The 23,818-nt window shown below is 39.5% G+C and overlaps 1 pseudogene; it reads left to right on the plus strand.

Annotated features, from left to right (window-relative positions):
* Nucleotides 1-23,818, plus strand: part of LOC145401976 (maltase-glucoamylase-like) — a 223,993-nt pseudogene that overhangs the window by 100,569 nt on the left and 99,606 nt on the right.

A 23,818-nucleotide genomic window follows, 5' to 3' on the forward strand; every position in this document is an offset into this window, starting at 1 on the left:
TCCCCCTACGTCCCTCCATACCTCCCTTCCCCTCCCTCCCTCTTTCCCTTTTTCCTCACGCCTCAAAACATCTTTATGAAGTTTTAATACTGAAAATTCTTTTAAAAGTTAGTCGAAAAAAAAAAATATTCAAAAATGAAGGACAAAGTTTTGAGCTGGCTGATCAAAGCTATATTTTAAAAATCTGGATAGACAGGGAGGTAGATAGGACCTTAGAGAGCAAGGTAGACAGAATACTTAGATTATGCAACGGAGAGTGTGAAAAGTAATGTTAAACCTGTAATCATGATAGCGTTTTTTTTTTATTTGTTCTTGCTACCACTATACGATTTTAGCTTGGGAGAGACTTCTGAACCGAGAGGTTAGTTACAGCCTTGCTTAACTCCTGCACTACTACAAGTCTACCATGAGGTGAATAAAACTGTTGAAGATAGCAAGAACTTAATAGAAACACATATCACAGCAGCAGAGGCGAAAAGCGTACATACTACAGAGAGAGAGAGAGAGAGAGAGAGTATGATTTAGGATGAAATAAGTATATAATGGAAATACAGAAATTCATTAACGGACACCAGTACAGGCAAAAAGGTAAAGATCATAATTATGTTCATTTATCTGTAACCTGACGCCGCATCCTGTGAGGGTCAAACCCGCGTCACAAGCAATATGAACCCGCACGAATTGGAAAGACTTGCACTATTCTCGGAATCTGCAAGTCATTGACCGAACCGGCCACGAAAAATCGCCCACACGAACTCCACACAATGCCATGAACCCCACACAATCGCCACACGATGACCTTAAGAATCATATGAACATAGTCAGAACAAAATACGATAACAAACGATTTCAACACGAACTTTTCACGAATTCCACATGAATACACACAGACAATGACGAACATTAGCCGAATTTGGTCGTTTTCCACACGAAATGCACACGAAAGCCGAACGATGCACACAAAACGCACACAAATTACTGGAATCAACCACGAATCCAATACGACTGCAACTGTGGCATATATATATCTGGGCGCCCTGCTTTCCAGCCATTCGATCACCTGCCCCCCTGCCGACCACTGCTAGCCGCCATGGAGTCTGTGGAGCTTATCTTCAACAAGTTCACCTACGACGAAGCTGCTACGGCCCTAGCCCTCTACACCCGCATCAAATTTAACAATCCGCTGAGTCTGTGCCACCTGCTATTAATCAGGAGACGACGGTGGAAGAGGCAACAATGCAAAGCACGATCAGTTTGTCTGCGGGAATGGAAGTTCGAACGACCCCTACATGGCCACTACGAAGCCCTGCTTATGACCCTTATCAACAGTGACCAGACCACCTAGAGGAGCTTCATGAGGATGGATAAGGCATTGTTCAAGGAGAGCCTCGAGCGCCACGTCTACCCACTGTTGCCGCGACTTCTATGGATTCGCGCCAAATTCGAGTGAGAGGCGCGCAAGTGGAGTGCGTCACGTGTGGACTTCTTTTTTGTGTGTGCAAGTTGGGCGCAATTCGGACGGTATTCGTCCTACTATATAGTTAAAGGAGATACACGAATAATCGTATTCGTTTCGTGTGTTAGTGTGTTGCAGTTCGACTGATGATTGTGTGATTCGTGTGCACGTTGAGTGCAATTCGGACGGAATTCGTCCTACGGGGAAAGCTTACTCGATTAATCAGGTTCCATTCGGTTGCCAGACTGGCCCAATTCTTGTGCTAATTGTGTGATTTGTGTGCAAGTTGAGTGCCATTCGGACGTTTTCGTCCTGAATGTGGCTGGGGTTAAGACTCACACGAATAATCGGCTTCAGTTCGTTTGGCATTCTAATGTAATTCGGGTGATATTTGTGTGACTCGTGTTCACTTCGGTCAAAGATAAACTGGCCGAATTGAGCCGAATCACGACAGATCCCTCACAAATCACACGAACGTCAGACGAACGTTACACGAATCCAAGACGAAAAAATGTAACGTTTTTTTCCACGAACATTCGCCAAAAAAATAAGGAGCTTCTTATTTTTTTGCCGAACTTGGTCGCATCCCAGACACCCGTCCGACCCACCCAAGACTCTCCCGAATCAAGAGACGAATAGAGGCGATTAGAGGCGAATTTCGGGCGAACCTTAAAAATTTATTTATTTTTTTCAAGTCATCCTGATTCGTGGCGGTTCGTACTGCCGTGTGACGTGCGTTTCAGCTACGATAAGAGAACCTCCAGGCATTTCTGTCCCTACTGAGCAACGACCTCCAGGATACGCCACCCTCCCATGAACCTCACCGTCTCTTAAAACCTGGTGCTCTGCCTATGGGTATGTAACATGGGCGGCTTCGTAACACCTCTTCCCCGGCTATAAATATTACATATTACCCTCAACATCTTTGCGATTTCGATCGTTTTAGTATCGACATAGACTAAGATGTAACGAGCAAAATAAATCGGTAGATATAAGGTTTCATAAAATCTGAAAAGCCACTTAAGTTACTATCCTACGTCTGGTCCACACATTAATGCATTATCTTTGTCGTTCTGTTACTCTCCGTTGCCTCCATAATACCAGGCCACCCGGAAGTACTTGTTATAAAACCTCCATTTTATTTTATAGGTGGTACAGTCGCGTTCATGAGTCCCGATACACATGTAGCCTTGTTGTCTACTACTGTGTCCTCCGCTGGTAGGATGCTGAACTATTTCACTTGTTACCCGGTCAAGTTATATTCAGTGTATCATGCAGTAAATGCAAAAGTTCCATATACCAAAAGCAATTAGCACTACAATAGACAATACACCCACATGTGTATCGGGACTCATGAACACGACTGCACGTAATATATATATATATATATATATATATATATATATATATATATATATATATATACATATATATATATATATATATATATACATATATATATATATATATATATATATATATATATATATATATACATATATATATATATACATATATATATATATACATATATATATATATATATATATATATATATATATATATATACATATATATATATATATATATATATACATATATATATATATATATATATATATATATATATATATATATATATATATATATATATACTGTTACATAGCCTATGTTTTCATCATCCTTTGTGTAATTTTAACGCACAGTTGCTGCATGTTTGATCACGAGCGTGTTCTGCCTCAGTCCCCCTTCTACCGTTATAGTAGAGTAAGTCGACATCTCTGTTATACTTTGCGGGATTGTCATCTCTTTGTCCCCATGGCTTCATTTGCGCGTCCTCATTACAAGTTGTATCAGGCTCTGCTGGCCCCTATATAATGAGCTCAGTCTCTTCATCATTGCCACTTAGATCTGCTCCTCATTTTGTTCACATCTCTGTCCTCCCCTGTACAGATATTATTATTGTGAGTGCTCAAGAAGTCTCCAACCATCTAGCAGCTGTGTGTAATTTGAGTATAACTGTTGTTGCATTTTTTCTTGTACTGTATAGCATAAGTTTAATTTGTAGGCTTAGTGAAGTTTTTGTATTTCATGTATGGATCTTTATGTCAGTCATTTTTGATAATAGTTTGTATCTGTAATAATTTATCTGGCATTCACTGAGTATTATCTGGTATCTCATTTTATCAGGGCTGACTTAGATAAATTTACTCTTGCTAATTTCGTGTTAATAGAGGCTATTGCAGTTAACCATATATTTAACCTGTTTATTTGCCATTACATTATCTTTATGAGTCCTGAATGTTTTGTTGTTAGTTTGAGCATTAAACTTTAACTTGTAATTTTACCTAACTCTTTTGTTTTGAACCTGGAACTTTACGGGACAGTAGTGATTTTTAGCATTCTCACTTAAAGTGTACGTTATCTTTCTCTGTTCCGTAACAATATATATATATATATATATATATATATATATATATATATATATGCGCGTTAGAGGTTGTCTGGCTAGCCTATATCTAACGCCTCCTGGTCAAAGTCTCTCAAGCTGAATAAAGTCATCTGGAGACAGCAAGAACAAAATGAAAAGTAATGTGACTGAGGCGTTTGCTTGTCTCATAACGTTCATTCATCTCAAACATATGATTCATTTCATACGTTCATTCACTCTCTCCGTGTTCATCCAGCTCGAAAGCGTTCATTTATCTCGTAAGCGCTCACTCAGCTTGGAAATGTTTATCAATCTCCTAAATGACCATTCATCTCCTAAGCGTTCATTCATCTCGTAATCATTCATGAATCTCATAAAGGTTCATTCTTCATAAAAATTCGCTCATCTCTTAAGCTGAAAAATAAATAAATAAATAAATAAATAAATAAATTGTACACTGAAAGCAATGATGAGAAATAGGGAGGTGAGTATGGAAGTTAAGAAGTCACTGCATGATAGTACTGTGATCCCTACCCTGACGTATGGAAGCGAGGCGTGGACCTTGCAAGAGGGGAACAAGTCAAGAGTGAGGGCAGTGGAAATGAGTTACTTGAGAGGAGCATGTGAAGTGACGTGGAGGGACAGGTTGACGAATGAAGAAGTTAAGGAACGTTGTGGGGTGGATGTGGATGTGGTTGAGAAGATTAGGAGAAATACACTGAGGTGGTTTGGACATGTGGAGAGAATGGAGAACGAATGACTGACTAAGAGGGTGTATGTAGGTGAGGTGGAGGGAGGGAGAGGGAGGGGTAGACCAAGGATGAGGTGGAGGGATGGAGTTGAGAGGTATATGAGGGAGGAGGGTGTGAGTTGGGGAGAGGGTAGTAAAATGGTGGGTGACAGCGACTTGAGGCATTTTGTCTGCGGCCACCCTTTGCGGGATTAGGGCGTCGGACTAGAGATAAATAGAAAATAAAATAAAATAAAACGTTCATCTCACTAGCATTCATCCATCTCGGAAACACAATCTCGTAGACGTTTATCACATTAATTACCATTCATTTCACAAACGTTCATTCACCTCGTAAGATTTCGTTCATCTCGTAAACGTTAATTAAACTTGGTAACGTTCATTTATCTGGTAAGCATTTACTCGTCTCGTAAGCGTTCATTCAATTTATAAACATTCATGAACTTTTCAGTAATGTGAAAACGTTCACTGAGCGCGTAAACGTTAATTCATTTCATAAACGTTCATTTAATTCGTGAACGTTCATTCGTCTCATAAATGTTCATTCAGCTCGTAAACGTTCATTCGGCTCATAGACGTTCATTCAACTCGTAAACGATCATTCGTCTCATAGATGTTCATTCGTCTCATAAACGTTCATCCAACTTGTAAACGTTCATTCGTCTCATAAACGTTCATCCAACTTGTAAACGTTCATTCATCTCATAAACGCTCATTCAACTCGTAAACGTTCGTCTCATAAGCGTTCATTCACCTCATAAATGTTCATTCGGCCGGTACCCTAAGCGTTCGTTAATCTCATAAATGTTCATCCTTCTTCGAAATTTTCATTCAGCTCATAAACGTTTATTCATCTCAAAAGCTTTCATTCATCTCATAGACGTTTATTCATCTCAAAAACGTTCATTCAGCTCAAAAACGTTCATACAGCGCAGCAACGTTCATTCACCCCAGAAATGTCATTCAGCTCATACATATAAAAAAACGTTCATTCAGTTTAATCAAAAATTTTCTTTCAGCTCATATGACTCAAAAAAGTTCCTTCAGCCCATACGTCACAAAAACGTTCATTCAGCTCAAAACGTCATTTATCCCGAAAACCTTCATTCATCTCGTCGCAAAAACGTTCACTCAGCTCAAAACGTTCATTTATCCTGAAAACGTTCATTCAGCTTATAAACGTTCAATAATACCACAAACTCTCATTCTAAGTCTGCTAATACTAAGTCTGTTCACTTTCCCTCAGGGCGCAGGGAGGCGTGGCTTGTGTGACGTCAGTTGACTTAAGTAACAGAAAATGTATAAAAGGGTAGACTCAAATTAAGTTCGCCTCCACTTACTAACTCAGGAGCTTGGTGTGGACCTCAGTGACTGTGACAAGTTGGAGTTTAAAAATATAGCGCCTTGGGAGCCACCCGGCTTTACAGTGGATGTCACATGGCTCCCAGCACCAAAGGCCAAGACGCCGGAGGCGGAGGTTCACCACTTGTTTCGTAACATCATCATTCGTCACTTGGGGTCCCACCAATTGTACACCGACGGCTCCAAGTCGAGTGAATGTGTGGGTGCTAGTGTGTGGTCGACTGAATGTTCCCTCGGGTATCAGTTGCTGACTCACATCTGTGTTTACCTCAGAACTTTTTGCTGTTGACAGAGCCATAGACTATGCTCTCAATTCTCAGCACGACTCATTTGTCATATTTTCAGACTCGAAGTCAGCCCTTCAGGCAATCGCATCTTGCACTACGGACTCAAACGAGATCCAGGGCCGCATTGTTAATAAGTTGCATTCATGCAACAAGTCATTCACGCTGATCTGGGTGCCTGGTCATTGTCGCATCTACGGCAATAGCAGGCTGACTTACTTGCAAAGTCGGCTATAGAGCTCAAGGAGACTTGGGACGTTCCTCGTGATCTGCGGTCGAGTCTTTCTCTCGGAAAGAAGTCAATAAATCCTCTGTGGCACGGTCAGTGGACCAGACTAAATATTCGAACGTGTAAGCTGTACCTGGGCGACTGGGACACTGCCAACCGTCCCAGTCGCCAGGAAGAAAAAGTGTTGGCCCGACTACGGCTTAATGCCACCATGCTTATGCACATGAAACCTTATATGGAAAAGCGATTCCCACCTCACTGTGACATCTGTGATGCGGTGTTATCAATCAGTCATACCATCCTGCGCTGTCGGCGATTTATTCGTGAACGCGCTTCACTTATAAATTACTGCGGCGCAGCAGACGTCCCCCTCACCCTTTCCACCATCCTGGGTGATGGGGACATTGTTATGACTGATAAATTGATGGCTTTCTTGAGAGAGACCGGACTGATTAGAGTGATGTGACTTTTTACTATATGGCTTTGTTTTTTATCGACTGTAACAACTAACTCAGTGTCAAATGGCCACCCTTTGCGGGATTATGGTGTCTGGCAATAGATAGATAGATAGAATTATGTATATATTGTACTATTAATTAGGATTGACCGTTGACATATTTGAAATTGTTCCTTCTTCCCACTGATCTGTTTCTAATATTGATGTCCCCTACATTAAACCCCGTTCCTCGACTGACAGTCACCAGCTGATGAGTGTAAGTGTGCAATATAGAAAGGTATTGGGCACTTGCAGTCGATGGTGGTCTGTTGGGCGAGGTCCTTCACTTTTTGTACATGTTATGTAAATACCTTCTACTACCTTGTTTAAGTTGTTCTAATTAGGGCCGACAGCTGACGTATATGGAAATGTTCCAGACTCGTCTGGTTCTCTTTCATATATTGATGTCCCTTATAAGTTGTGCCTCGACTGACAGTCACCAAGTGATGAGTGCAGGTATGTAATGTAGAAAGGCATTACATATCTGCAGTCGATGGTGTTAGTCGAGGTATTTTTACCATTAGTGTAGGTCTAGCTATTTGCCTTTGTAGGAATTAGTATAGGTTAGTGATTTGTCTGTTAGGTGATTAGTTTTAGGGTCTTTAGATTAGGTATTTATGTTTATGAATAATTTAAGGTCAAAAAATATAAAAAATAAAACAAAATCATAAAAATGAAATTACAAAAAAACAAATAAAATAAAAATTATTATATATATGTACGTGTGCATGACTGTCTGTATATATGCATGGAAGTGTGTGTACGTATATATATATATATATATATATATATATATATATATATATATATATATATATATATATATATATATATATACGGTCTTAATGACCAGGGGCTTTGGCCCCAATGGTCGATAGGCCAGAAATTAAAAAAATAAATAAACATTTATAATAAGGGAAAACGAAGAAGGGGAAGAACTGCGGACTCGTTTAACCGTCTTACATTGCTGTAGGTTCCCTCACACCCTTACGCCTTCCCTTACACCCCCATACCTTCCCTCACACATTTCAGTCCCTTCCCTCACTTCGGACTGAAAATGCGTCATGATCTGGAGCGTGTAGCTTACATCCACTCACCACCACGGTCAGGCGCCAGCTGAACTTGCAGTCTTGCGTTTCGTGCAAACTGACGTCACTCCGATGTTCCGCCCCCTGCGCCAGCTTGGACCCGTTTTAGATGGAAGTGATCCGACTTGGTATTAGTAGACTTAGCTCTCATTCAGCTCGTCCGCATTCACTCGTCGGTCTGTTTTGCAAAGTTACTAAAAGAAAAACTAGAGACGTAAATTTTATGTTCGTTTTAACTCTCTCTTATACTCCATACTTTAGCTCCATATATATATATATATATATATATATATATATATATATATTTATTTATTTCTGGTACCCCCTTACGATTTTCTTTAGGCCAAATGAAGGAGTTAGTGGAAGAATTTGTGAGTCTCCATTACTACTGATGACTTGGCAGGTATATCCACGTAACTCTCTCTCTCTCTCTCTCTCTCTCTCTCGCATACACTAGTCTCCTACAGTTCCATCCTCTTATTCCTGTACAATATGGACCGCCTCTTAAGGACAGTAAAGTCTGTATTATGCATGTATTTGTGTAACTCTGTCTCAACCAATATATCTCTCCATCTCTTTCTAACTAAATCTATTTGAATGCACCACAAATTCTTTATCAATCTACCTGTATTCTGTCCATCCATGTATTCATCTATCTTCCTGTCTATATCTACCAACCTATTTATATCCATCTGTTTGGCTCTGTATCTGTTTGGCTGTCTGTTTAACTATCTATGCATCTACATGTCTACCTACATATTGTCTTTCTGTATATATGTCTATCTATCTGTCTATCTATCTATCTATCTGCTTGCCTAGCTACCTACCAAGCTTTCTCCTTTCATTAACCTTTTCTGACTCCTCTGCAATGTCTCCTTTTTTCTTTTTTCTTTTTTAAAGACCTGTATGATCTATGTATCCGCTTAGCCCCCTACTTATCCCACCTTATCTGCTTAACCTCAACTTATCCCACCTTATCTGCTTAACCCTCAACTTATCCCACCTTATCTGCTTAACCCTCAACTTATCCCACCTTATCTGCTTAACCCTCTACTTATCCCACCTTACCTGCTTAACCCTCTACTTATCCCACCTTATCTGCTTAACCTCAACTTATCCCACCTTATCTGCTTAACCCTCTACTTATCCCACCTTATCTGCTTAACCCTCAACTTATCCCACCTTATCTGCTTAACCCTCTACTTATCCCACCTTACCTGCTTAACCCTCTACTTATCCCACCTTATCCCCCAGTTCTTCGACGGGTCCTCCCCCCGGTTTGAACCTCCAGTCTCTCTGAACCTACCGGACCAGGGCAGCACCAACCCGGCCTACACCGTCCACGTGCCAACAGACGCTAAGGCAGGCGACATATTCTACTTCTACGTGCAGCGAGTGGATTCCGGCACTATTATGTGAGTTGCAGGAAAAGATGGAAATGTAAACATTTTGATATACAATATATATCTGATTGCCAGTTTGATAGATAGATCTCAATAAACAGAAATAGACTGATAGGAAGACTGATAAAATATAGATACATTGATAGGTGCATAAGCTGATCGATCCAAAGATCGGTGTTTTATAATTAAATGAATAATAAAAAGTATATATATATATATATATATATATATATATATATATATATATATATATATATATATATATATATATATGGTTCTTTTTGAGAAAAAGTCTGGTACTGTACCACTTGAAGTAATTTTATTTTTGAGTCAAAAAATGATATGACACGCCACGATTGGCTTAGTACCTGAGAAAAAGTATTGATGCTCCTCAAGTAGGGATATTATACAAGCCATGTCGGACAACAATTCTACACACCGAATTTACTTTGAAGTATAATGTTCTCCGTTTCACTCGCTGGAACATAGTGTACAATATTAGACAGATAAATAGTCGGACAGATATAGGTGGAGGGACAGATAAATAGATGAACTATCTCTTGCATTTCCCAACATATTCCAAGGCTTTTGAGCCCCCTTTTGATCTTCTAAACAATTCTTCTTCTTCTTTTTTTTTTTTTTTTACACATTACACAATATTGTACAGTCTAAGTCAACTCTTGCCTCATCTTGCACCGCCACCATTTTTTACAAACTTCCCTGAACAATTTTGAACACACTAACCAATACACTAAATAAATTCTTGCCTTTATTATAAATCACATAATATTCCAAACCAACCCCTTATCATTTCTGACACATTATATGGTATTATCAAGTCTAAATTCGTACATTTCCAAGACCATGGACGATATTCTAAATCAACTCCCATTTCTTCTACGACACTGCTATTATCATGCCATCTACCTTTTCAAAGCACATGCCAGCAATTTTCGAATACACTACATGATATTAATTCTTCTAGCATTATAATGAATATTCTAATTCCATCCCTGCCTGTTCTAACGTTTTGCAAAATATCCAAAGTTCTCCCATGCTTTCCCTAACATCCTGCACAACATTTCAGTGCCTTGTCTAACATACTCTTTGATACTCGGCTATGTGACCTGACTCCTAAATGACCAGTTCGTAACCCGTAAACTGCTGAATGTCTCTGACAACCTTACTCTCCGGTGCGGCTATGTTGGTAAAAAATTGACTGTTAAGCATATTAAAACACATTTCAGCCCCTCAGAAATGGTATAGTCCACTTATTCCCCAGGTATTTCTGCTCTACTCCCCTGCATTTCCGTGTACTTGCACTCCGAAGTTACTCTTTGGCGTGAATAGCAACCCCACCCTACCGCAGCAAGAGAGGAGATGGTAGGGATGGATGGATGGGGGGGGGGATAGACAGGGGGTAGATAGTGGTCTTGTCATGCAGACGGTATGTGTAGACTCCTCAGCTGTCATCGAGACAAATCAGCTGGATTCCTTTGCTTATACATTTGTTTCTCTCTGTTAACATTTTTTAATGAGACAATGAATGGAGGAAGGAAAAACAAAGGAAATAAAAAAGGGCATCCTCCATTCATAAAATAAACTGGATTTAAATAAAAGTGGATTAAATGTTTGTGGGAAGCAACTCCCGGGAAGTGAATTCCAGAGAGTAATTGTTCTGGGGATAAATGAATTTTGATAAGCAGAGGTTCTCCATTCCAGGGGAGAGAGTGTGAGTTCATGGGCGCTCCCGCTGCCAGAATATTTCAGGAGAAAATGTGAAGGGAAGGCACAATTGAAGCAAGTTCGTCAGAGCACTAACAGTAATAATATCGGTAAAATAATGCTAAAGATGCAACATCTCTACGTACTGATAATGGAGGAAGGTCCTGCGTGATGGCCGGATTATTGATTAATCTAATGGCTTTATTTTGAATTTTGTCCAACTGCCTCATTGCAGCCGCTCCACATCCACTTCACAGCGGTGAACAGTATTCGATCTGAGAACGCACATCTATCTATCTATCTGTCTGTTGCCAGACGCCTTAATCCCATACGGGGTGGCAACAACAAATCGCCTCCACGTCATCCTGTCCCCCTCCATTTCACTGCCCTGCTCCCAGCTCGCACCCCTCTCTCTCATATACCTCTCCATTCCATCCCTGCATCTCATTTTTGGACTCCCCCTCCCTCTCTCCCCCTCCACCTCACTCACATACACTCTCCTCGTCAGTCTCTCACTCTCCATCCTGTCTACATGGCCAAACCACCTCAGTGTGTTTCTCCTAATGCTTCCTATCACATCCACATCCACACCACAACACTCCTTCACATCCTCATTTGTCAGTCTGTCTCTCCATTTGACTCCACAGGCTCCTCTCAAATAACTCATTTCCTCTGCTCTCACTCTTGACTTCTGTCCTTCCAACAAGGTCCAAGCTTCACTTTCATACGTTAGAGTTGGTATCATAATACTGTCATATAATAACTTTTTCACTTCCATGCTCACTTCCCTGTTTCTTGTCACTACTTTCAAGGAACCAGCGACCTTTCTTCCTTGTTTTACCCTTTCAAGCACATCACCTTCCAAACTTCCATCCTTATTCATCACACTACCCAAGTACTTAAACGTGCTCACGTTTTCCATTTCCTCCTCATCCAACCCCACTGTACATCCCTGACTTCACTTCTCTCGAAGACCATAACTTTACTCTTCCCTATATTCACCTTTAGATTCCGTTTCCTATACACTCTCCCAAACTCATCCACCAAGCCTTGCAGCCCCCCTTCGTCTTCACTTATCAACACAGTATCATCTGCAAACAACAGTACATGGAGTTTACAAACACTGCCCTCTCATTAGGGCCGCTCCAACATCCACTGCCCTACCTTGTATCTTTTATAACCCCATCCGTATACAGATTGAACAGCCGTGGAGACATGACACATCCCTGTTTCAACCGAACCTTCAAATGGAAAAATTCACGCAGTTCACTATCCACACGCACTGCAGCCTTAGCACCCTAATACATACTCTTCACAGCATTCAACAACTTCCCATTTACTCCATATATTCTTAATACTTTCCACAATCCTTGTATGTTCACCATGTCATATGCTTTCTCCAGATCCATGAAGGCCGCATACAACTTTTTTCCTATCTCTAGAAACATTTCCACTAAAGATCCAAGAATGAATATCTGATCTACACAACCTCTTCCCTTCCTAAAATCTCCCTCTTCTTCTCCAACTAATTCCTCCGTTATTTCCTAATTCTGTCAGTAAGTATTCTACCATATACTTTTCGTATTACATTAAGAAGACAAATGCCTCTGTGATTACCACACACTTCTTTTTCCCCTTTTCCTTTGTACAAGGGAATGATTATACCTGACTTCCAATCCTCTGGGACTCTACCTTCCTCCCAGGCCAATTTGCACATCTTCCACATCCATTCTACTACTATCTGTCCCCTATGCTTCAGCATTTCTCCCACTGCTCGTCAGTGAAGAATTCACGAACTCTGTACAGAAGTCCCAATTTTTTATAAGCATTTTTAGCAAGGGACTTAAAATAAGCTGTCCTGCATAGGATGGTGTTTATTGTGACGGCTAGGATGTCAATTGCATTGGATGTGGGAGTACTGACATAATTTAAAATTCTGTGGGAGTCTGAGGGATTCTTTCTGTTAGAGAAATTAATGTATTTAGTTTTCTGAGCATTAAATGAGACCAGATTTGTTTGTCTCCATTGATTAATTTTAGAAAGGTCCAGGTTCAGAGAAATTGCTGTGTTTATTTGGGAATTTATAATAGATTGTGTAAAAGAGGTACTAAATGTGAAAGAACTATGAAGTGTCGAGTCATCAGCATAAGAGTGTATTGGGTTGTGAGTGACAGACAGGAGGTCATTTATGTGAATGCGAAAGAGGGTTGGGGCCAAAACTAGTAATCGCGTGGTATAAAGGGGATATATATATGGTGAGGGTGCTGTTTGCCGCCTGATAGACTGTTGCCAACATGCAAAAGATCAGGGCTGTACATCTCTCACGATTTTTGTGGGACAAATTTGAAAATCAAGCTTTTAAGAGGCTTATAGCATTCCCCTGAAGCCGCTCAAGAGGAGTACAGCAGTTTACGAGCTAAGCATCACATTCATTCTGCATTTTTTCCCATAAGACACTAGAAAATATTCTGAACCAACCCCAACATTTTTTTATACAGTTCAGAGTGTTCCAGTGCCTCATCTAAGAAGCTTTTCTTTTCATTGCTTTGGTACAACTAGGTGACCTGACATAAATGAGTATCACATCCACTCTGCATTTTTTAACACTAATTTATTCTGAGCCAACCCTTACATTTTCCCACGCACTACACAATATTCCACTGCCATCCCTCACTGACTCTACTTTTCCCAGTTTCGACACTCGGCTAGGTGGCCTCACACTGACGGACCAGTTCATGAGCATCACGTCCACCCTGGCCAGCCGCAACGTGTACGGGCTTGGGGAGAACACACACGACTCCTTCAGACATCAGCTGCACGACAACCCTGTGTGGCCCATCTTCGCCAGGGATCAGGGCCCTGTGCCTGGGGTAGGTGTGGCAGTGTAGGAAGGAATAGGGGAGGGGCAGAGGGAAGAGGTGCATGGTATGGGGGGAAGGTTTGCCGTTGTGTGAATGGGGGGGGGGAGGTGTAGATGTGGGTGTGGAGAATGAAAGGCTATGTGGATGTGTGGAAAAGATAAATATATTTACACGTATGATTTAATTTGTGGTCTAATCCATTTGTTTGTAGACTCAAACAGTACAATCGTTTTCTTTAAGGAAAAAAACAAAAACAAATTCATGACTCCTTCATTTAAAGATGCCTGTATGCCCTGCATTTAGAAGACAGTAGATCATAGACAATGGGCAAGATAGACTGAGAAAGGCAGTTTCAGTGTTGACCACTTGCATACATTAAGGCCGAGAGTACCGGTTGACTCTTGCGCAAGAGCTGGACAGAGAAGTGGTATTAGTGTGTAACTAGATGGGTTTAAATAAATATGTAAAAATAAATTTGTCATTAGCTGTACATGTGTGTTGGAGTCAAGTAGTTAGGGAAGTAACCTACTGTCTGAAATGACTGTAGTTCTACCCTAGTCTGATGATTTGAATGTTGTCAAAGGACTACTAATTTTTCACAAAACCCACGAACATTTCATAAAATTATCCTGTTAACACTATTTCACCAGTCCTGAATTGGACAGCACTAGCTTGTATTCAGTATGGGCAGCACATATCACTGCCGAAACGGATACATGTGAAATATGGCTATAAAGTGCTGAGCCTTAGGAATCAGGTTGCCAATCCATGCCCGGAACTGGACTCAGACAAAATCAGCAAACCATTCGAAAATTATTAATGTTTAGCGAGAAAAAGGATATAATGAATGAATGCGGGATAAAACGAATTATGTATTAGATGAAGAAAAGTGACAAAACAGAATGAGGGAGAAAGAAAGAGGAAACGAAACAAAGAGGAGATGGAGTCAGAGAAAAGCAAAGGAAATTAGAGTTAGAACAGTTTTAACAAAAAGGAATAATCAAAGTTGTACAGTACAACACCCGCGCCACAAATGGTCCAGGGGACGAAGATCTAACTTTGCCTGTGGCTTTGACCCCCCACTGATGTCTCTCAAAATCGAATTACGTCAATCTTGCCTGATCCTCTGCTCTTCCATTAAATTTAGTCCAAATCAAATAAAAACTACTTTATTCTGTCATCCTTTCCTTATCTTCTATCATTCGACGAAGTTTTTTGTCCAGTTCGGATCAGAATTGTGTAAACCGACCTTGCCATGTGACCCTGACCTTTGACGTTTTCCTGTGACATTAAACTTTGATTGTTACCGCACCTAAATCGAATCACTTAGGTCAGAGTTTGACTTTGCCCTGAGACATTGATCTTTAACTGATTGATCGCAAAATTGATTCCCTTTGTTCTGGTCTTACCTTCAACACCTCCACCAAGTTTGGTCTGTCAAATTAAAACTATTTAAGTTGACCTTACCCTATGAACCTGACTTTTTGCCTATTAGCCTATACGTGAAAAAAAAAAAAAAAAAAAGTCAACCCCTTGGCTTTCCCTCAGGCCTTCCACTAAACTTGATTAGAGTAGGAATTAATACGGCTTAAGTTACACACACACACACACACACACACACACACACACACACACACACACACACACACACACTCACTTACAGGGATTCAATCGAGGCGGACGTGCGACATCGGCGCTCCGTACCGAACCAACATGGCCAGTGGCATTACCTAAATTAGTATCTTTGTATGAGTCAAGCTCTGTACCAGGTTAGACTAAATGATTTTTCATTATTAAAAGGAAAAAATAAGTTTAAACAAGACTTGTTCAAACAGGAAAAAGAACCAAGACGAAGGAATACACTGAGTCATCTGAGGTTTGTTTAGACTACAACAACACGGGGATTGTAAGTACATGCTCTGCACTTTTAGTATTGCAAAATGGATGCATACTTTAGTAAAGCAAATTTGGAAAAGAAAAACAAAATGATGATTTCTACCAAGAACTGGTTGAAGTGGAGACTGACAATAGACTGGTTGAACGTGTAAACAAACTAGAAATGGCTTTCAAAAATGAAATTGATGAAATAAAGAAGCAGATGCACTTGCAAAAGGAAGAAATAGAAAAACTAGGAAGGGAGGCCAGTAAGAAAGACACAACCATCAGTGAACTAACAGTGGAATTGAGTACACTTAGGAAGAAAATGAGTGAAATGGCAAGTACAGTAGTCAATCACGAGAGTGTTATGGAAGAGTTCAAAAATGACACAGAGACAATTAGGCAAGTAAGCAGTATTATAGGCCAGAGCAGTGATATTGAGGAGAAGATAACACAGGTGAATGAAGCTGTGCAAAGCTATAAAAATGATGTGGAAACCACGTATGATGAAATGGTGAAAGCAAAGAAAGACTTAGAAACAAGGGTGGAGGAAAAAAAGCATTAAAAAAGGAGGTGAAAAGAATAATCCAAAACAATCCAAAGTTAGTCAGAGATTCAGTAGATATAAACAAATCTATAGTAATCACTGGTATAGAAGAGGAAGAATTAAAAAACAAGATCACAAGAGACAAAAAAGAGATGGCAAATGTAATGAGCTTACTGAAAGAAGTATCAGAGGAAATCTGTAGTAAAGACATAGACGAACACAAAAGATTAGGGAAATATGAGAAAAGCAAGACAAGACCTCTAAAGGTGACTTTCCAGAGTGTAAACACTGTGGAAGAGATACTAAAAAATGCAAAGAATCTTATGGAAAAAGAGGAGTTCAAAAATATATGGATAAAAAGATGCCTAACACAAGAGGAGCTGGAATTACTGAAAGAGAAAAGGGAGGAAGCAAAAACAAAAAATGAGGGAAGATCAGAAGAGGAGAAGAAGAATTTTTTTTTACAAAGTAATAGGATTGCAGGTACGAAAGTGGTACACAAACAGGATGGAATAAAAAGGAGGAAGGCAGTAGAACCATGTCATGACAAGTATATAAACAAGATGATAAAGTTGATGTACTCAAATGTGGATGGAATGGTATCTATATTACTAGAGATGAATGATTATGTCAGAGAAAATGAACCACAAATAATATGCCTAACTGAAACAAAATTAACACCAAGGATATCCAATGACATACTAAACTTAGAGGAATACAATATATGGAGAAGAGACAGAAATTTAAAAAAGGAGGAGGAATTATAATATTAACTAAGAAAAATCTAAAAGTCAAGGAAATAAAACTAGATATACCATCACAAGTAGAACTGATTGCAGTAGAGATCAACACATCTGAAGGTAAAGTAATTGTAGCCAATTTGTACATGCCACCCAGATCAAACACATGGGAAAGAGATGAATATGAGGACCTGGCAGAGAGTACAATTCAGAGTTTAAGATCATTACTACATAAAATGGAAGAGAAATCAGAAAGAATTATACTAACTGAGGATTTCAATACAAATATAAATTGGAATACTCTAGATATAATTAGCCAAGAAAGCTGTTGGGACCAAAAGCTCCTGGATCTCGTACAAGAGTTCTTCCTAACGCAACATGTGAGGGAAACCACCAGAAAAAGAGGACTTGATGTACCTTCAGTGCTAGATCTAATATTTACTAGGCAAGAAAATGATATTGACAGTTTAATATATCACCCTCCACTCGGCAAAAGCGATCATGCAGTACTAAATTATAACTTCAGGATAGCATATGACATAGTAAACAGCAATGACAGTTACAAAAAGAGCCCAAACTATAAAAAGGGAAATTATCAAGACCTAAAGAAGTATTTCTTAGAAGTTGATTGCGAAAATGAGCTTAGAGGACAAGATTTAAATGCTGTATATAAAAAATTCTGTGAATTTTATGAAATAGGAGTCCAGAAGTACATCCCACAGCACAAAGAAGCAGATAAGAAAATACAGAAATGGTTCAATACAGAATGTAAAAAATCAAAAGAAAGAAGAGATTTGTTGTGGAATAGATACAGAAGACATAATAGTGAAAGGGCGTATAATAATTACAAACAGGCAAGAAACGATTATACAAGAATAAGGAGGGAAGCCCAAAAACAGTTTGAGGAGGATATAATAAATAAAAGTAGTGATCAACCAAAGCTGTTTTACAGCTATATCAGAAGCAAAACCAAAGTAAAAGATATAATACAATCCATTACAGACGAGGGAATCACTTATACACAAGAGAAAGATATTTGTGAAGCACTAAATAAGAATTTCCAATTAGTTTTTACAGAAGAAAAAAATTTTGAGAGGGACTATGTGGAACATGCATGTCCACACATACTACCAGATATACAAATAGCAGAAAAAGTAATACAGGAGGAGTTAAGTAGATTAGACAGAGGAAAAGCAAATGGTCCTGATGAAATTTCATGTTGGGTACTACGAGAATGTGCAAAGGAGTTAAGTAAACCATTATTTTTAATTTTCAAGAAATCCTTGAGTCAAGGTAAACTACCTGATATTTGGAAAAAAGCAAATATTGTCCCCTTATTCAAGAAAGGAAATAGACAAAATCCACTCAACTACCGACCAGTATCACTGACCAGAGTTGTAAGCAAGGTATTAGAAAAGCTTATAAGAAAAGCTTGGGTAAATCATCTAGAAGAACACAGTATGATAACAGAAAGACAGTTTGGTTTCAGAAAAGGAAAATCATGTGTTACTAATCTGTTGAGCTACTATGACAGAGTAACAAACACAATACAGGAAAGGGAAGGATGGGTGGACAGTATCAATTTAGATTTCAAGAAAGCTTTTGACACAGTACCACACCAAAGACTTTTATGGAAACTGTATCATCAAGGAGGAATTCGAAGCAAACTGTTTTGTTGGATGCAAGACTTTCTCATAAAAAGAGAAATGAGAACAGTACTAAGAGGAAACTACTCATCATGGAAAGAAGTGACTAGGGGAGTACAACAGGGTTCAGTGCTGGCACCAATCATGTTTTTAGTGTATATAAATGATATAAACAGTAACACTGGAAATGAGAGCTATCTGAATATGTTTGCAGATGATGCAAAAATACAAAGGAGAATTACTAACACAGACTCTTGTAAAGAGCTACAAGAAGAATTAAATAAACTTCATGAATGGAGTAGTACATGGCAAATGGAATTCAATGTGGACAAGTGTCATGTAATCAAGTTTGGTAAAAGTGGAAAAAGACCTGATTGGGATTATAAGTTAGGAAATAAAACCCTATACACATCAGAAAGAGAGAAAGACCTAGGTGTGATTATCAATAACAGACTATCTCCGGCTGACCACATCAGCGAGAAGGTACGGAACATGTATACACTGCTTGCAAATATGAGAATAGCATTCACATACAGAAATGAAGATATGATAAGAAGGATAATAACATCATTCATTAGACCAACCCTGGAATATGCACAGTAGTCTGGAGTCCTCATCTCAAAAAGCACATAGACAAGATTGAAAAAGTTCAAAGGACCGCTACAAGATGGATACCAAGCTTAAGGGACCTAAGCTACGAAGAAAGACTAAATAAACTGAATCTACCAACTTTACAGGAGAGAAGGAAAAGAGGTGACATGATAATGCTATGTAAGTGCATATCAGGGAAGGAGAAAATGGACATAAATGATTACTTAACATATGAAGAAGCATCAGCAAGAGGACACTGCAAAAAACTGCATAAGAAGAGAGGTGATAAAGACGTAAGGAAATTCAGTTTCCCAAATAGAGCAATTGATCAATGGAATGCACTACCAAATGAAATAGTGTGTGCCAAAACAATTCACAAATTTAAGGATATTTACGATAAATATGGTTTTTTAAGACACGGGACAGTACGAGCTTGACTCATTCCTGTAAAGATACAACTAGGTAAGAACAATTAGGTAAGAACACACACAACTATTTCTCCCTCCGAGCTATCGCCCCTTATGAACATAAAACAATCAGTGGAAACAAGTAGGCCTAGGTGGTGAAAAAACAGCAAGGAGAACATCTGAGATTAAAGGAGTGGATAATGCGAAGAAAAGGGAATGACACACTGGAAAAAAAAAAAAACAGTAGTAGGGTATGAAATGTAAGGAAATATTTAAGGTAACGCCACCTGAACGTCACACACATATCTGCAGAATCCCCCCACTGATCAAATTGTTAACCATTCATTACACGGGTTCTCCTCTCCTGTAAGAAATTCTCTCACTGTGGCGTTGTCAGGTCATTTCAAGTCGGTTTCGGGTATTTTAGGCCCAGTTAGGTTCATTCAGGGTCATTTAGGTATTTCAGCTCCATTCAAGTCCTGCAAATGAATTCAGACTCTGTCAACGTCCTATCGAATTATGACCATTCAGGACCTTTACAGCCGGTAGGATTCAGTAAGTTGAATTTAAGTCTCGTTACATCCATTCAGGTCACCTTACATTATTCCAGTCATTCTAGTTCACTGTAGCTAAGTTCAGACGCATGTGGACAAGTTCAGGACAATTTCAGGCAACTTATTTCTTTTCATGTCGCTTCAGGTTTGCCAAGTCATCTTAACTCAGTATAGATTGATTCAGGTGATGTCAGTGTAGTGGTTTTAAGGATATAAGTCATGTCTTTCATAATTATACTTTCATCCCTTTCACTTCATCAGGTTATTTGAGATTAACACAGATCATTTCTGGTCATGTCTATGAATGCATGTGCTTAAAACCAACCTCTCAGCTGATTTTTTTTTTTTTACTATTGTTGATAACATCAGTTCATTCAGAAGTGTTTGAGGAGTGGGAGGGATGGGGTGGGATGGGGTGGGGTAGCTGGCCACGAAGAAGGAAGTGTACCCTGTGTATATAGGCGTTGTGGGTCAATTGGTAGTAGAGGTATCCATTGTCATGATACTTACCACAGCAGAGAAAGGATGAATCGTAAGGAATAGATGGAATGGGATCAGATGGCGATAAGGCCAGTAGTTACAGTTCGTTTTAAATTACGCCTTTTGATAAGCATGATAAAAATAATAGCTCAGAAAGGAAAAATGATCATATTTCTTAAGGTCTTGCGAGAGTGAGTGAAATGAATAGGGGACGAATGGGTAGGATGGGCTGGGACGGTGGGGTGTGGGGGTTCACGACAGGGTAAGTATAGGCCTTCCCTGTAAACAGATGTGACTATTTTAGATTGGCTGAAGTCGAAGCAATTATTTATGTTACATTTACCCTATTATGGTAGAAATGGGTTGGGTGCGTGGAGAGGAGGGAGGATAGGCTGGAATGGTGGTGAATGGTGAGACATGCAGGGGGAAGTATATCCTATGAAAATGGGTAGATAAGCCGGTAAGATGGAAGTCGAAGGTGGCGGAGCAAAATACTGGGAATGGTAGACGGCGAGCGATGTGGAGTGTGTGGATGATGAGTTAAGATGGTGGAGAGTGAAGGGGCACGGCGGGATGAGTACACTCTTTGTAAGTGGGTGTTGCATGAAGGGCAGTGTTGGCAGTGGGAATATGTGAAGTACAAAAGTATAATGTGACTAAGGAAGAATTAGGTTGTTGGTGGGTGGAAAGGAATGGGTGGGACGGGCTGTAGTGTTGATGGTTGGTGGGTCATTGTGAGAGTAAGACACTCTTAGAAGATGGGCACTGTATCTTGGCTGGTGTGGACATCGCTCTCATATACCTGGCATCTGGTAAAGGTGTAGGTGGGGATAGGGGACACTTAAATGCTGGATCCCACATTCCAAAATAGTAGTTTAAACTTTTTTTTTTTTTTTTTTCGGAAAAAGCTTACTACATGAGCATTACTATACTGACGGAAATAGGGAACTAAGTAAATCCATTGATTTCCATTACTGCACAGGTAGCCATTTTAGCTTTTTATTCTAATGATTTTAGTTTATCAACACATAAACATTTTCGTTACATTACTAACAGAACAAAGAACAACTCGTGTGGACATCCAAGTTACAGGATCTCTGAAAATTAACAGTATAATTTTGTGAACTGAAATAGAGATATTTTGCCCATCGACTGCACGACGGTCTGTGCAGGCAGATATGAAGAGGGAGGATTGTACAACTTTCACTTTCCTTCAAGGGTAATACTCGTATGACTTGTTTTTACCGTATTTTAGTCTATTAACTGCTTCCTCTTAACTGCCTTCAGCAGGAAAAAAAAAAATCCAAATCCTTACAGTAGATGTTTGGATTAAACCCCGAACATAGCCATATCCTATCAAAGCTGCTGGTGTGGTGAGGCCCTTTCAGTCGTTTCCTCCATTCCGATGACATTTCATATCCCATTCGCTGCCTCCAGACTATTTTTTTTTTTTATCAAATATTTTTACGAAGAGGAGAGGCAATGTATAGTATTCATTAATCCCCGCAGTAGAAAAGACCTTTTTCTTAGTTGATAGCAACCGTCTGGAGGGAGCAAGAATAAAGTACAAAATACAAAGTGGAAATGGAAGTCAAAATTTCCTGGTAGCCCCTGAATCATCTCAAGGGCGTCATCGTGTTGAAGGGGTGAAGGATTGACCTCTGTAAAACGGTGCAGTATTTTTACCTTTTCCCAGATCGAGTCCGACGGGGTATTGTTTTTGGCCGAGTTTGTTTGTTTGTTTGTTAGCAACATTACAGAAAAACGGCTGCATGAAATTACATGAAACTTTCAAGCTACGTGGGCACTGGCACCATGACCTTTGGCCTTGACTGACCTTGAAAGCCAAACGCAAGATCACGGTTTTTCAGATTGCGCAACTTGAAAACATTTGCGACATTACGTTAGACTTTAATTGCGTACCGCACTGACACTAAATGGCAGTCACGTTTCAGTATCTAACAGCAATAAAATAACTGCTGTCGGGCGAGGTTTATGGTGCCTGGCATCATTTGTTATATATTATTCCTGCTGTCAAAAGATGATTGTATTCAAATTAACAGTCCATTGGTAGTGAAGTTATTAAGGAAGCCTACTATATATCTAACCCCAAAAGAAAGAGAAAAATATTCAAAGCCGAAAAATATTGTTTGTGTGGTAGAAGCCATAACACAATGCAAGCTTACGACATCGGAGTGAAAGAACTGAGGCGTGTGAATTCGGCAGCCAAGTTACATACAGTACATATATACATACATGGGGCCTACACATGTACGATTACAAAGGCACTCGAGTGTAATGACTCAATTTGTATTCTGACACCCCCATTCTACGTACAGCCTCGTTAGAACACTGTAGGGTTACCTTTGTGCGGCTTGAATTCATTTGTACCCATTGGCGTAGATAACTTTAGGACTGGCTTATATAAGGCTCTAAGTACTGTTAGTCTTCTGGGCCTTATTTTTGCCTTTTTTTTTCGTTTTTTTTTTTAATATATTCTTTCCATAATCTTTTCCATGTGATCTCTCTCTCTCTCTCTCTCTCTCTCTCTCTCTCTCTCTCTCTCTCTCTCTCTCTCTCTCTCTCTCTCTCTCCATTAGTTACTTCATTTTTCTCCTTTGTATCATATATTTGCACAGACAGAACAAAGGTAAGGGTAGGTAGTCCTTTGAGCCCCGTAATTTTCCTCACTTTCATTTTTACTTTCTTCTTAACCTGCTTAGTGCGATGGCATCTTTTCAGATATATACATTCAACAGTTACACGATTATTCTGTACCATTTTCTCTTGTTACACTCAACTGTTGTCCCATATCGTTTCCCTCTGTCTTTCTCTTCATTGTTTGTCCTACCTTTCCTCACATCTTATTCTTTTCTAATATCCCTCATT

The sequence above is a fragment of the Coenobita brevimanus genome, chromosome 57 (genome assembly GCF_032717465.1).
Source record: "Coenobita brevimanus isolate Jiangsu-jjx chromosome 57, ASM3271746v2, whole genome shotgun sequence".
Lineage (NCBI taxonomy): Eukaryota > Metazoa > Arthropoda > Malacostraca > Decapoda > Coenobitidae > Coenobita > Coenobita brevimanus.